The sequence below is a fragment of the Magnolia sinica genome, chromosome 16 (genome assembly GCF_029962835.1).
Source record: "Magnolia sinica isolate HGM2019 chromosome 16, MsV1, whole genome shotgun sequence".
In the NCBI taxonomy this organism is placed as follows: Eukaryota; Viridiplantae; Streptophyta; class Magnoliopsida; order Magnoliales; family Magnoliaceae; genus Magnolia; species Magnolia sinica.
In genome coordinates this window covers 3,978,872-3,993,999 of record NC_080588.1, presented here as the reverse complement: position 1 = coordinate 3,993,999, position 15,128 = coordinate 3,978,872, and positions in this window count along the sequence as shown.

The following is a 15,128-nucleotide window of genomic DNA, read 5'->3' as shown; positions in this document are numbered from 1 at the left end:
TGCTGTTTGGATTACTATATGTAAATGCTATTGTTTGGAATATGATTGGGGCTACGATGTAGCCCAGGCAATCGGTAATTGTCTGTGAACGGTGGTTGAACTGCTTAACCACGACAGACATGCCTGATAAATTCGAGTCGTACATTACTTGTCAACAGTGGTTAGGCCACACGGAGTGCTTACGCGCTCCATGTCGATTGGCTCGACGTATGCTCGTACTAGTCGAGCTTGTCAAGTAACCCGATTTACCCAATGTATGTTCACCATGTATGGACGCTACTGCTTGAATCTAAGGTACCAACTTACCAGTGCCAAACCCGTTTAACCTTGGTACCTCGATCTGTTAAGACTCATGAGCCGAGCATGGTGGTATGGGACACCATGGTCGTGTTGTCGGCCTACGCTGGGGCGACGAGCCTCCCCGTAGTGTCCAGTGAGCAACCCAGACTCGTAAGCCGAATACGGTAGTATGGGACACTATATTCGAGCTGTCGGCCTACGATCAGGTGACGATCCCGTAGTGACCTCGAGCATACACCAGAAACAATGTTGAGGTGACGAGCCTTTCCGTAGAAAACTAGAGTATAAGCTAGGCCTGCATTGAGTTGACGAGCCCTTTTGTAGTGACTTGGAACCGCAACATCGTATGAGACTAGCTAGGACTGACGACCCTAGAATGGATCATTGTTTGGGAAATAATATAAGGGAGGTACCGTAGTTCCCAATCCTGCTATATGAAAAGGTCTAATAAGAACTCGGTAATCACGCTCATGCATCTCATTACGCGGTGCTTTGGCGAGGAAGTGCACAGAGGAAGGGGTGCATGCCACGACCATAAGAGGAAGATCGCAGAGGGAGTGCAGGCGAGGGCATGCATCATTAATACATATCATTTTTGTATTAACCAGAGTACTTAGGGATGCTTAATTGTATTACTTTACCATTACTGCTTGATTGAATTGATAACATGTTAACCTTTGCCTTATAGCTCCACTGAGTTGATCACTCACTCCCACATTCTAGGACGGTGTTTTAAACACCAACCAGACTCTGTCTTAGCTGCAGGTGATAGCGATGCTTATGAGGCAGAGCCGGACTATTACGATGACGAGGAAGAGTTCTCCTATATGTAACTCTCTGGCGGGTCTATGTAGACATGGAGTTGCGTTGACGGGGGTATAGGGTTTTGGATAGAGAACATTACACTTTCTGATTTTGTACATTCTTGAATTAAACTTGTAATTATTTAACCTAGTGACATTCATACTCTGAGGGCTTGCTATTACTTTTATACAGTTTATATATATATCACAGTATTCCGCTAGCGTACTTTAATTGCCTCTGGAGTATGATATGTTGTTTTGGTATAATCACATTCATGTTTAAGACACTAATCCGGACAACATTTAATTATCATTATCTATGTTACATAAGTGATGTGTTGGAACTCGGGAGTTGAGTCTATGCTTGACCCCCGATTTTCAGGGCGTTACAAGTGGACTCATTTACGAGCTGGTCAGACTCAGCCTGGCAATGCCTTCTTACACCAGGCGGGTAAGGCCACACCCCTACCCAACTGACTACACGATAGTGGGAGTTGTGGCCTAACGGTATAAGGCCCTCGTGCACTCATAATTTTCACTCTGTCATGACGTTGGGGTAGATCCTTGGTACCATGGAAGTTTTAAAATTTTCACCCATGGGCATCCTATGCACCCAGTATGCTCAAGTAACATTTTCGATGTCCACACATACGGTCATCCACAAATGTCCCTGTGGAGGTAAGGCCCTGACGAAGCAAGGGCGGTATCATTATGAAATGTGATGCCAATGCATGACTCACGCATACAGATCATGCACTAGCTTCAAGCACTCGATGTGCATAAGGGGAGAAACTCCATCCTTTATCATATCAACCCAATGACTACACGCAATGCAAACCATTCACATAGATGATGTATATGGGTCATAATGGCGTAAGTGCGCTACTTGGCGATGATGACATGGAACATACTCCTCCATCCCAAGGAGGGACAAGGGCTAGATACATAGACATGTACTCTAAGGAGAAGTCCTCTAGTGAGGGCCCCATACTTTGGGGTAGCCCATAAGCTAAGAGGGTTATAAAGGCCCAAGGAAGAAACAGTCCTAATAAGGGTCCAAGGTGGGCCTTCAACCACCTATAAGAACCTTATGGCTTAGGGCTATCAAGGAGGACATTCAACCTCAACTGGGTCCCAAAAAGTAGCCCGCTATGTACACACATACAAAGCAAGGCCCAAGGCCTAAACAATCCATGGCCTAGTGGGCTATACACCAAGCCCATCACATAGGCAACACGGTGAGCCCTCAAGCAAGGTTTGGGCCCAACAATAAGGATCACAAACCCATACATTATGGTGGCCCTAATGGGCAGCCCGGTATTCCAACCATATGGGCAATTCTTATGTTTGAAACAAGTGAGTTGGGCCTCACTTCTTGGCCTAAGTATGGGATTAATTTAGTGGGCAGCCAAAGGCCCAATTACTTGAGTATTTTGGCCCATAAAACTCATCACAATAGCATGATAAATATAGGCCCCAAGGTCCAATGAGCCTATCTAAAGGTTTTAGCCCAACTGAGCCTAGAGAATCCAACAATTAGCCATGTTCATGAACCCAATAAAATTCCAACTGTGGCGAGCCTCAAAAGTGCATGCATTAAGCCTAAATTTTTAAGGGACTAAAGGCATAAATGGGGACCCAATATCTCAGGAAATTCGTTCCTAGGGTGTACACATAGCACCCCAATCCGGTTGAAAATTACAATTCAAAACCACCTAACAATGTATAGTGAAAACTGGGCCTTGCAGGAATTTCAACCCATCCAACTTCCTGGGCCTTCTGAGGTCCAGCAAATGGGCTTACTAAATGAAATAAATATCCTAGGGTGGCCCATACATGATACAAATGGTCTTAACCAAAAAAGAATTGCACAAAAATCACAAGGTGAGGATACACAACATATCAAGGTGGGCCCACAAGGAGGATAGGCGGCCAACCATGGCTAGACGTCCCAACCTGGTGGGCCGGTCCAGCCAGCACCACAAATTTCACAGGGGTCCGTTGACCCCAAAACTTGGTAGGTGGGTCCTACCATAGGTGGGCCACCTCTATGTAAATTTTCAGAATTTTTAAAATAACAGAAGTATTTTAATTAATTTAAGGAATCCAAACTGTCCAGCAAATCTACTAAGTGCAGAATTTTGATAGACCCTGATCTGAGCCTCAAATGGGGTGGATCAGTGGCCTTAAAAAAATTAAGAAAAACAGGTTTTAGGTCCCCTCATATATGTACTATAAGGTGGGATCCACAGATGTGGCCCACCAGTGGAAAAATTATTTTATATTTAAAGAATTCCACACTGATATGTTGCTGGAACAGTGCAGAAATTTCAGACTAACCACCTCACTTGGGCCATACCTTTGGGACCTCAATCAGGGTCAAGTGGGGCTAAAATTTGGTAGGTTTACAGGTGGGACATACATCTTCAAGAATCATATATTAGATGGGATCAAATTTCCCACCAAAAGATCAAAAATCAGGCCCCAAAATGTTCCAAAATCTGTCCAGACAGACTGGACAGCAACTTATGCTTCACAAAAATAAATTGCAAACTTAAATGGGGATTTATCCCCTGGAATTCATGGTATGGTCCACCCAAGTGGGCCCCACAAATATCCAAACCATCCCATCACCAAAAACAAGCTTGCACACACCCTTTTTTGTGCATTTAGGGGCCACACGTTCAATGGGAGGGACTGTGAAAACGTCCCCTCTCTATGGATGGTTGGGATCTTGTCAGTCCACAAGGTGGGCCACACACATCATCATCCAACATAAGAGAAAAGAGAGAAAGAAGGACAATCCAGCCATAAGGATAGGACCCCGCCACTAATGGGCCCTCCCAAGAACAATCACACTCATAGATCTACATTGATTTGTATTTACAACCACAAATCTAGCACATACATGGTCTATATTTACAATGGATGGTTGGGATGCCATCCCAATATAATGTTTAAGGTCTAAATGACCTTAGGATGGTGTAGATCATAAGATACTTCATGATGGGGTCCATGGAGGATGGCCCCATCATGGAACATGGCATACATGTAGGATGGGCCCAAGGGCCACATCCATGGGATCAAATGGGATCCCCACCATGGATTGGTGGGTCCCATATAATCCATTCATGAAGAAATAAGAAGATTAAGGGATGAAAAGAAATCAGCAAAAATATAGTCACCCACATGCAATCCAAGCTCTCAAACTTCCACACCATGTAGATCTTGGACCAATGAAGAGGTTTTGATGGTTGAGATGAGTTTTTAATGGTGGGATTGGAGGGATTTTAGAGCTTTGAGGGCTGGAGAAATGGGAAAGAAAGAGACATTGGGAGAGGGAGGTTGCTAGCATGGAGAGAATGAGAAAAAGGGAGAGAGAGAGAGAGAGAGAGAGAGAGAGGGGTCATGATTATTTTGTAAGAAAGGCAATGATTGCCTATGGGAGGAGAAAACAATGTTTGTAAAATAGGGTAGGCTTTTTGGCGGTGTGTGGGGTTGGGTGGTGTTTGCTATAGAATTTTTGTGTGGTGTGTGTATAGTGTGCTTTAGAACTTGTGCCAAGGGTAGGGTCTCATGCATCATATCTAAGTGGGCCACATGATAAAGGGTCATACAATGAAATGTTCATAACTTTTGATCTATATATCAGCTAGACACACAAGACACATCGTCGGAACCACAACGATGATGCGAACAAGATGGCATAGGTTTTGGGCCGATCCAAGTCGGGTCAACGTAACCGGACTCAAGGATGACCGCAAACACTATCCGAGGGTCGCGAGTTGCCGGGATAAGACCGGTAAGATTGCGGGACAAAGAGAAATGAAATGCTTACCTACACACACACATGCACACATAGGAAGTCTCAGATCGAGTCTTACAATTGTTAATATGTTTCAATAGGGTTGAATGTCTATGTTTATTGATATGCATGCCTGAATTTTCTATAACTAAGAGTAGTTTATGACCTCCTATATAATGTTAAATGATTAAATTCTTTTTTGGGTTGGCCAATTAAACTACAAGACCCGTACAGGCATCCCCACCGGTTGGGCCGCCCAATGACCAATCTGAATAATTTAGGTCGAACACGGATAGTCGGCAGTAGTTGGACTACGTGGGATGCTTGCACCCAATGTCAGGTGTTCCGCAGTTCGCTTGAAATGATCAGACCAACCATGTATGATCGCACCTGTTTGAACTTGAGACACCTTACGCCCATGTAGCGCCCACTGGTAATAACTATGATGCGATCCACAAGTCTTGGGAGCCGTGCATGGTGGAATGGGACACTATGCTCGATCTGTCGACCTACGCTGGGGTGACAAGCCTCCCCGTAGTGATCACAAGCAATTTAGGGTACAAACCCGCCTCGTGAGACGGGCATGGTAAAATGAGACACTATGTTCGAGCTATCAGCCTACGCTGGGGTGATGAACCTCCCCTTAGTGACCGTGAGTAAGCATACTTTACAAGGTGCCTTTCTTATGCATTTTGTGGGAGTGACGAACCCAAATGGATCAAGGATCGTAGGCGCAAGGCCACCACGGCCAGCCTTGCAATCGGGTTAAGGCATTGACTTCGTTAGGGTGTCCTAATTTCTTTAAAAATACTGGATGAATGAATGTAACTAAACACTTAGCTAACTATTCTTCATCACATCGCATTGTTAAATTGGCGACTCGACAGTCAAGGTCGCATTGAAGGAGTGTTGGGCATATGAGATCGTTAGATGGTGTTGCTTGAGGGAGTGTTGGATGGCGAGGGCATACACCATATCATAATAACATGCATATGCATTAACAAGAGTAGTTAGGAACTGTATTTGATGCTTTTCATTAATTGCACCTATGGAACTGATAACTTGTGTAACTTATTGTTAATGGAACCCACTAAGTTGATCACTCACTCCCACTCTGGGACGGTATTTTAAAACACCAACCAGACCCTATTTTAGATGCAGGTACTAGGAATCCGATGCATTGGAGGAGGCTCACACAAACTCGAAGGAGTCCTCGTATTTCCAGTTGCTGCATGGGCAGATGTCGGACACCTACTGGACATCGATGAGATTTTAAAGTCAATACATTTGTATTTTTGGTACTGTAAACTTTCCTCAACTGTAGTCCTGTATTCTGGATAGACATATTTTACTTGTTAACTGATTTACTTGCATTAAAATTTATGTTTATTCCAGGTTACATCGTATAGTCTATTTTAATTCTATGAACTGCTCAAATGTCAAGTGAAATGAATTATAAAATCCTGCTTCCACAAAGCATAAGTGGCACCCAGGATGTTGGGAGTCGAGTATCTACTCGACTCCTGAAATCCGGGGTGTTACACATAATCTACTGTACATCAAATATACCGAAGTAACATTTCACTACCTTACGATGTTGTTTGCTAGAGTTAGCAATGTATCTGCTCACAATATTTACTGTATGTGAAATATTAAGTATTATAGAGACCATGGCATACATCAAATTACCAATAATGCTCGAATAGGGCACATAAGGAATCACTTGATTTTCTTCATTTGTACTAGGACATTGTTCAGAAGAAAGCCTAAAGTGAGCAGCATGAGGTGTGCTAACCAATTTTACCTTGTCCATACCGAACTTAACTAATACTTCATCAAGGTATTCTGCCTGTGATAACCGTAGCTTCCTCCTCTGTCCATCTCTGTGAATATCTATGCCTAGAATCTTCTTTACAGCCCTCAGATTTTTCATTTTGAATGTCCCTGACAACTGAGTATTCAATGTATCGATCTCAAATATGTTATGGCTGGCAATAAACATATCATCTACGTACAATACCAGTACAATAAATTGTCCATCATTTAATGCCATGTAATAGATACAATGATCATATTCACTTTTAATAAATTGTTAGCCCATTATGAAAGTATTAAACATTTTGTACCACTGCCTAGGCAATTTTTTCAGGCCATACAATGACATCCTTAATCTGTAAATTTTATTCCCTTCCTCTTTCACTTCGAGCCCTTTCAATTGCTTCATGTAAATATTCTCCTCCACCTCCCTATGAAAGAAAGAAATCTTCACATCCATATTTTCTAATTCCAGGTTATATTGGTCAAGCAACGCCGATACAAGTTTGATATACACCTGCTTGACTACCGGCACAAAAATCTCACTGAAGTCGATACCCTCCTTCTGTGTATACCCTTTCGCGACCAATTTTGTCTTATATCGATCAAATTTTTTTCTTTTCAATCCACTTACAACCGATCATTTTGTGCCCCACTGGAAGCTCCACCAGCTCCCATGTCTCATTCTTATGTAGAGAATCAATCTCGTCATGCATGGCCACTATCCATTTCTTAGCATCAAAACCATTTAATGCTTACTGGAAGGCAAACGGCTCCCTCTCATCTATAATGAGAGTGAATACAATATTCGAGTCATCCCTGTATTTGACTGGTAATGTGCAAGCTCTTGGCGGATTTATTCTAAGAGGTGATTGCTCCACCTACTCTTGTACCTCTACTTGCGGCTCAGGCTCTGCCTGTGTATCTTTTTTTTTCAATCTTGACATCAATGACTAAGCATTTCTCCGATTCCATGCGTTCGTCCTTACAGAACAAGGAATCTTCATCAAACTTGACATATATACTAATTATAATCTTCTGTGTAACTCGATAGTACAACATATACCATTTCACACCATCACCATAGCCCATAAAAAAAATACTTCTTAGCTCTTTGGTATAACTTATCTCTCTCAACTGACGGTACATGAGAATAAGTGTCACAACCAAATACATACAACTATAAGTAGTCTACATCATGACAATCCCACACTTCTTCAAGAATCTTGTAGTCTATCAACGTAGACAGAGACCGATTCACCAAGTAATAAGTCATGTTAACAGCCTTATCCATAACTCCTTGCCCAATCCAACATTACTCAACATGCTTCGGGCTCTCTATAAGAGTCTCTGATTCATCTGCTTGGCCACTCTATTATGCTCAAGAGTGTACCTTACTGTATTGTGCCTCATAATTTTCTCATCTTTATAAAACTAGTTAAATTCATTTAAAGTGAATTTACCTTCGTTAGCAGTTCTTGATAACTTCAGTTTATGTCATGTCTTCCTTTCAACCATCGCCTTCTACATTTTAAATGTGGCAAAAACATCATATTTATTTTTGAAAAAATAAACCCACACTTTCCTGAAGTAGTCATCGATGAATGAGACAAAATACGATGACTCCCCAGCAGAAACAACAGGTGATACGCCCCATACATCTGAATGCACAAACTCAAGCACACTTTTATAAACATACTTTTCAATTTTAAAAGTTAGTCTTAACTGTTTACTATACATACAATGATCGCATATACTAAGTTCAATACTTTTAAAAACAATAGTCAAGTAATGATTAGAAAGTACCTTCATGCCACAATCGCTCATGTGTCCTAAGGGCACATGCCACAATCGTGCCGGTATGGATTCTGCTACAGACGCCCCATCTCCACCCATTTCAGTGTTTCCGATCAACTTGTATAAAGTACTGCTCCATTGTACTTTCATCACAATAAGTGCCTCTTTCAAAATTTTAAGGACCATGTCATAACCGGTGAACTTACAACCAAATACCTCAAGAGCCCCTAGAGATATTAAATTTTTCCTGAAGTCTGAAACATGTCGACCATTTGTCAAAATACGCTCCATCTCATTGAACATTCTGATGCGCACAAAATCGATTCCAACAACTTTACAAGCAATATTATTGCCCATATAAACATATCCACCGTTATACTCAATGTATGTGGTCAACGAATTCCTGTGAAAAGTCATGTTGCATGAGGCCTTCGAATCCAAAATCTAGTCATTACTAAGGTAATCAGATGTAAATGCGATCAAGACATCATCACCATCCACCTCCTTGTATGATTACACTGCGTTGGCTTCTTTTGGCGCATTCTCATATTTTTCTCCATTTTGAGCCTTAGGGTTCCTGTAGTCCTTCATATGCCTAGTTATCCCACAATTCAAGCACCTCATCTTGACATTCCCTTTCGATTTAGATCGCGATCAAGAATTATCATTCTCCCTTTTAGTATTCCTTCCCCAAACAACCAACACATCCGAAGAGGTGCCTCTGTTATTGTCTTTCTTTCTCAACTGCTTCTCATGAAGGGCTGAGATGACAGTCTCTACATCGATGGTATCCCGACCATGGATTAATGTCCCTACAAAATTCTCGAAAGATAGTGGAAGCGAATTCAAGAGAAATTAGGCTTGATCTTCCTCTTTGATCTTAACATTCGCATTCGTCAATTTATAAAGCAACTTGTTGAAAGTGCTCATGTGTTTATTAATGTCAGACCCCTCTATCACCTTAAAATTATAGAATTGCTTTTTAAGATAAAGACAACTACACAGGAATTTTTTTCATGTACAAAATATCTAATTTTGTCCATGTCCTTGTGGCTATCTTTTGATCCAAGACATTATATATAATATTTTCCGGTAGACACAATTGTATTGAGGTTGTAACCCTCTCATCTAGTTCATCACACTCTTCATTAGTAATACATGAAGGACGCTTTGCCTTGCCAAGCAGAGAGTGTTGCAATGCTTGCTGAACAAGAAAGCCTCTCATCTTAACCTTCCATTGTTTAAAGTTATTTCTCCTAGTGAACTTCTCTATTTCATACTTAATATTAAATACCTTAGAAGGTTTTCATATTTAAAAAAAAACTCAAAACTCTAACGTTAGCTCTTATACCACTTATTAAGGGGACGCGTGGAAGCAACCCCAAGTTAAAATAAAACAATAAGATATCAAACAAACCAAACACAGAGAACACAAGGTTTTACATGAAAAAATCCTCGTGGAAAAAAACTACGGCACAAAGTGATAATGAATCCAATAGGATAAACAATGTTACAAGAGACGGAAGAGCTTATCGATCCGAGAAACCTTGATTACCCTTTACAAAACCCTAGTTTTTCTTCCCATTTGCTCTAAAACAACCCTATCACATTTTTTTAATACCTTAATCCCTGATTACAAATCCTTAAAAAGGATTTAAAAATGAATTAGGAAACAAAACCTGCAATTCCATAAAACTGCGCAAGTCGATCGATGGGAGTTTTGATCATATCGAGTGTCATCAATGGGATGGAAGCCACCTTCGATTAGATTGATTTGGACCTAAAAACTGTCCAACGAGCGAAGGCCAAAAAAATGGAATTTTCTCAATGGGATTGAGTGGGCTATCAATGGGATCGACAACTGCTCGATGGGATCATGTGGTCTATCGATACCATCGGCAGACCTAGTTATAAACAAATTTAAGACATCTGATAATAATATCATCCACTCAGTGTGATGTCCCTGATTCGACATTAGAAGTATATTGATTATTCTCCAATAATCGAATAATTTTTTCTATAAGGACTTCATATTTGATTCTATCCACTTTCTTCCCTATGAGTTCTAGTATCGATAAGAATTCTAGTCTTTACTCCCTTCAAACAGTTGGTGGATTGACTCGGGTGTATCTATCTACATTTCCATTTCAATGCAGGGATTCCTTTCAAGCCAGAATTCCTTTCAGGTTGGAATTCAAATGATGGAGAGAAGAGCGTTTGCATGAAAAATCGGTTAGAGTTTGAAGCACAAGCAATCGACACCTACAGATTCATTTTGGGTCGGACTTCTAATTGGACTTGAATAATAGATTATTCGTATCATCTATATTTAGAAATTTTATTTCCTTATCTAAATTGGACAAAGAAGACTTAATTTTTGTTGTGTTTTTTAAAATAAAAAATAATTTTCAAAAATAAAAGTTTATTTTAATAAGTAAATAAATATATTAATAATTAAAACTTTCCATAAATAGAGTATGCAGTCAGATGATAAGAGAATGGGTTTTTACTTCTGCAACCAGGGTTCAAATCTCCTCAAGGACAGTGCGAAGCACCATCCACATGAGCGTGATGTGGGCTGCTTGGGCACAGTTAGCACTTCGCACGTGCGCATGAAGCCTTAGCCTTTTGACACTGGTTCAAATCTTTTTGATCCATGGTGCAACTTGAATTGAATTAGGGTCTACCATGAAGTATTTTAACCTTAGCGTTGATTGAGATTGACTATGACATGATTGTACATGTGGCACCTATGCCACGTGTAGCTTATGTGGCAATAGTTATGATGATTAGAACTTATGGCTACAGTTTTATACTGTTGGATAATTGTTTCTGTCTAAAAGGGTACAGAAATAACTTTCATATGACAAAGAGTCATGTCCCTTTATGAAAGACAATTGTTTGTTGTGAATGGGTATGGAGTTCTTAAAGAGGCACATTAGCATCTCTTCAGGAAGAACTCCATGACCCTTTAATTGCTATAAATCCTGGATACTATAATCCAGAAGATATACTATTCATTCTTAAGATAATATCATCTTTTGTACAAGTACTCTTGATCTGACTTCTTGCTAAGTTTTGTCTGAATGTCTTAAAGGCATATCAGTGTCAAATCTAGAGATTTGTTCAATACTTAAATGTGCAAATTTTCGTGTTGAAATTCGGATTGAGAGTTTATTGTATCCTGAAGACAATTTGTAGATTTTCTATGTTTGCACTTACTGGAACTACCAGAAAAAGGGCAGTAAATCTGTCTTGAGATATTGATTATTCAATTCAAGCCTTGAACTCAATAGATCTGATCGTCTCATTATCTTTTTTCCTATATCCTTCATTGTGTACAAGATTCCTTATTTTCTAACAAGTTTTCGTTTTGTAAACGATCATTTAAATTCATATAAGAATAATATTTTAGTTGATATTAGATATTTAAACAATGGTCTTTATTGGTTACATTTAAATTCCATATCTGAGCAATCTCTCTTTATTCTACATTTGAATATTGGATCAAAACAAGGCTCACCTAATGATAATTCTTCGATGTTGTGGCACTAATATTTAAGTGACATTTAAAGAAAAATTATGAGGTGGGTGAGGAAGGGGTGCTTACTACTTTTGACTTCACAGACTTCAATATCAGTGTATATTGAATAAAAGGAAAGCAATCTAAAACTAATAAGAAATGTACCCAAAATAGTGAAGAACTCCTAAAATTGATACATACTGATATTTATAGACAATTTCTATATTGTATTATTAGAGAAAAATATTTCATCACTTTTATTGATGATTACTCATGATACAATTATATTTATTTACTAAAAGAAATGTTAAAGGATATAAACGGTTTTGTAAAGTTCTGGGCTAAAGTGACAAATTAATTAGACAAAAACATTAAGGTTGTGAGGTCAAATCGATGTAGTAAATACTATGGTAGACACACTAACTTGAGCCAAAGTTAAGGCCCACGGTTTTCTTAAATCTAACGGAATGGTTTCTCAATATACGACATCAGGTATGCCCTAACAAAATGGTGTTGCTAAGAAGCATAATTGGATACTTATAGATATGGTGCACAATATGATTAATAATTCCTCATTGCCTGAATCAATGTAGAGTGAAGCACTAAAACTCTTTTCAAGTAATGGACAAAAAGGAACATAGTTTGAAATGCTTATACATCTTGGGTTGTCCTACAAACGGCAAATTGTATAATCCACAAGAAAGAAAATTTGATCTCAAAACTGTGAGTTATTTTTTCATCGGATATTGTGAGAGATCAAAGGGATATGGGCTTTACAGTCTTGAGCACAACACTAGAATCATTAAGACTCGAACAACAAGACTCTTCAAAAATGATGACAACAGTGAGAGTGATAAACCACAAAATATGGTATTAGAAGAAAAATAAGTATCGATCTCATATACCTTATAAAAGTATTGTTCGTCCATATAACATCAACCATAATCAAGAGAAACAACGGCTAAAATTAAGCCACTCCGTGACGAAAAGGTCGTTATAGAACTTGTATATGAAATGCCCCCAATTGGAAGCATTGCTAAGATCTCATAGGATGAGGAGATCTACAATTTCAAATGATTACATTGATTACCTTCAAGAATTAATGTTTGATATATGAGTTTTAAATGATCCACTAACATTTTCATAAGCCATAAATGATAAGGATCTAGAAGCACTGAGGAGATTTGCAATTCCAAATTATTACATTCTTTACTTTTAAGCATTAAAGTTTGATATATGAATCTCAAATGATCCACTAATATTTTATCAAGCCATGAATTATAAGGATTCTGATAAATAGCTTGATGCGAAGAAATATGATTTAAAATTCATGAACAACAAAAAAGTATAAGATCTTGTTCAATTATCCATAGACTTTAAGGCAATTAGTTGTAAATGGGTATATAAAACCAAATGTAACTCAAAGGACAAAATTGAATGGTATAAAGCCAGATTAAATGTTAAGTAATTCACTTAAGACTCCTGGATCTAAAAAGGATTCACTCAAAATCATTTTAGTACTAGTGGTTCACTATAATCTCAAGTTATATCAAATAGATGTGAAAAATGCATTCTTGAATTGAAACTTAAATAAGAAATTCTACTTGAAACTTAAATAAGAAGTTCTACATGAGCAAACTAGAAAGCTTTATTCAACAGGGTAATGAGCAACTAGTATGGCAATTGAAGAAATCCATATATGGACTTAAACAAGCTTTCAGACAATGGTATCTTAAATTTAACAACATAATTATTGCTTTTGTTTTAAAAAATATATATATTACAAATTGGTATATATATTTGAAGATCAATAGAAGTAAGTTTATCTTTTTTATCTTATATGTGAATGAGATTTTGCTTACTAGGAATGATCTAGACATATTGCATGAAATTAAAGATTTTTTCTAAGAATTTTGAAATAAAAGATATGAATGCAGTCATTTTCATTATTGGCATTGAGATATATCGATATAGATCAGACTAATTACTTGGTCTATCTCAAAAAGCCTAAATCGATACAATTCTAAAAAAGTATAATATAAGGAATTGTAGGGCCGATTATACACCCATTGTTAAAGGATATAAATTCAGCTAAGACCAATGTCCAAATAACGATATCGAAAGAGCATAGTGAAAAACAAAGCTTATACTTCTGTAGTGGGACGCCTTATATATGCATAAACTTATGCTCGACTAGATATTAGCTTTGTTGTTGGAATGTTAGGAAAATATCAAAGTAATCCCGATTGGATGAATTAAAAGCTATAAAGAAAGTCATGTGCTATGTATAAGGAACTAAAGATTACATGTTCACATATAGAGGAGTCAATCATCAAATAACTTCGATTATATGGGTTGCACTAACATCATAAAGTTAGTATCTAGTTATGTTTTTTTATTTGTTGGCTAGACTATTTTGTAAAAAAAAAAAAGTATCAAGCAGACTTGCGTCTCTACTTCTACGATGGAAGTAGAATTTATGGCGTGTTTTGAGGCCACTACCCCAGCTATATGATTGCAGAACTTCATCTAAAGGCTTTAGATTGCCGACATTATTTTAAAGGCACAAAGAATTTATTGTGATAATGTCACAACAGTATGTTACTCTAAAAATGACGACCATTTTAATTGAGTGAAGTATATTAGAGTTAAATATAATTTTGTCCATGAAAATGTTTAAAATCGTTAACTATTTATTAAATATATAAAGACAAATCAAATGATTACGGATCCAATGACCAAAGGCTTACTGCTAAAAACCTATAAAAGTTATGTAATTAAAACGGTACTAATTAGGATATGATGTACTTTAGTAATTAATTTGATGTAATATGCATTATCTATTTATGATCACATTTTCATTATGTATTCTAACTTATCATTGTATATACATTTACGATAGGTATAAGTAGATATAATTATTAGACCATTATACTTAACAAGCCTTACGCTTAGCCTGTTAGTTTCCTCATTAAGTACTAGCTTAGATGGAGTTATTGGTCTTGTAATACATGGAAGGGATATGTCGTTAAATGATGTATAACCGCCATAATTCACGTTAATAATTTTATTTAGTTAAGGTATA